Genomic DNA, 2,097 nt, shown 5'->3' with positions numbered 1-2,097 from the left:
AAAAGCCCTCGGTAGGGGGAAGGAGACTGGAACAGCGCTATGCGTCACTGTGGAAGGTGTAGTAGATGGCGTGTGATACGGAAAAAACAGAAGCGCATTACACAAACTGCCAACGACGGTCAAACAGGACCAGACACACACTGGTAGAGAAATACTTAGATATAGGATCAAATATTTTTTGTACATTTATTTTTATATTAAATGTAAAGGAGAGCCAGACCATCCAATGAAATAGACCTATTTAGTTTGTTTGGAAGCCTGCTATGGTCTGCCTTTATGACGCTGGTATTTTGCCGCTATTTATTTTCCCAAAATGTAGAATTGTACCATTCACTTTCCATGCAGTAAACCAACGCGCTGCTTTGCCCGCGGTGCTTAACTAATTGTCTATGTGTGTGCCAATAGTGAGACGACATGTTACTATTATTTACCCTTGGCTGTCTCACATCACTGGGATGTAACCAACTGGGCCTGAACCCACGTCTCTTTTCTTCCGCCGGTGTGTCACACGACTATAGGCATTCACTCGAAAAGCTCACACAACAAATCTTCAGGTTTCAGGCAATGTTATTTATCAAACCAGCAAGTGAGCTATCTACAACGTAAAATGGTTATTTGGCTGTGCCCATTAGGAGAACCCTTTTAAATAACAATTTCTGGTTCCAGATAAAACCCCCTTTGGGTTACGTGTATGACCCTTTCAACAGAGGGTTCTACATGGAACCCAAAAGGGTTCTACTTGAAACCAAAAAGGATTCTCCTGGGAACCAAAAATAGTTGTCTTATAGGGACATCAGATGTGTGTACATCAGAAGAGACAAGCTAATACAACACAATAGGTCTTTTACGATAACGTTGATTGTCTATTGACATGCAGCGCTAGAGAGGCGTCACTACAGACACCCTGGTTTGAATCCAGGCTGTATCACATCCGGCTGTGATTGGGGAGTCCCATTTAGTGCGTTTGGAAAGTATTCAGACCCCTTGACTCGTTCCACCGTTTGATATGTTACAGCCTTGTTCTAAAAAAAAACATTTTTTTTTTTTAGCAAATCTATTACAACTTAAAAAAAGAAATACCTTATTTACATACAGTACCAGTCAAAAGTTGGACACACCAGGGATTTGATTTATTTTTTTTACTATTTTCTTTTATTTAACTAGGCAAGTCAGTTAAGAACAAATTATTATTTACAATGACGGCCTACATTGGTGGTGGCTACTTTGAAGAATCTAAAATATATTTAGATTTGTTTAAAACCTTTTTTTTTGGTTACTACATGATTCCATATGTTTTATTTCATAGTTTTGATGTCTTCACTATTATTCTACAATGTAGAAAATAGCAAAAATAAATAAAAACCCTTGAATGTGTTGGTGTGTCCAAAGTTATGACTGGTAGTGTAAGTATTCAGACCCTTTGCTATGAGACTCGAAATTGAGCTCCGGCGCTTCCTGTTTCCATTGATCATCCTTGAGATGTTTTAGCAGGCACTAGTTTGCATCAAGCCTGTCTTGAGCATGTGGCCATAGATTATCGTCGAAATTGCTGCAAATATCCTCGTTGTTCATGCAACTAGGGAAAAAACCTCATGGCATAGCGAATCCAAGCCTGACATAGGTCTGAATTGAAATTGTTGCCATTGGACTCTGAATCACGTTTCACCATCTGGCAGTCCGACAGACGAATCTGGGTTTGGCGAATTGCATGCATCATGCATGGTCTGAAGGAAGGTGGGACGTTCATGGGGATGGCAGTCATACATCTTCCACCTGTATTGTAATCGTGTATTGTCTTTTACAGCATTGTATTGTACTCCTGTATTGTAGTGGTCCTGTACGTGTCTCCGTTCATAAGAGAATGGCACTGGCAACGCCAGAGTTGTGTGTTCGATTCCCGCTGGGGTCTCAAACCAAAATGTGTGGATTGTTGTCACTTTGGGATTGTTTTTATTTAACCAGGCATGTCAGTTAAGAACAATTTCTTAATTACAATGACAGCCTACCCCGGCCAAACCCGGGCCAATTGTGTGCCGCCCTATGGGACTCCCAATCACAGCCGGATGTGATTCAACCTGGATTCGAACCAGGGACTGT

The sequence above is a fragment of the Oncorhynchus clarkii genome, chromosome 9, assembly GCF_045791955.1.
Source record: "Oncorhynchus clarkii lewisi isolate Uvic-CL-2024 chromosome 9, UVic_Ocla_1.0, whole genome shotgun sequence".
Classification (NCBI taxonomy): Eukaryota; Metazoa; Chordata; class Actinopteri; order Salmoniformes; family Salmonidae; genus Oncorhynchus; species Oncorhynchus clarkii.
The sequence above is the reverse complement of the archived record's forward strand: the minus strand, read 5'-3'. Positions refer to the sequence as shown.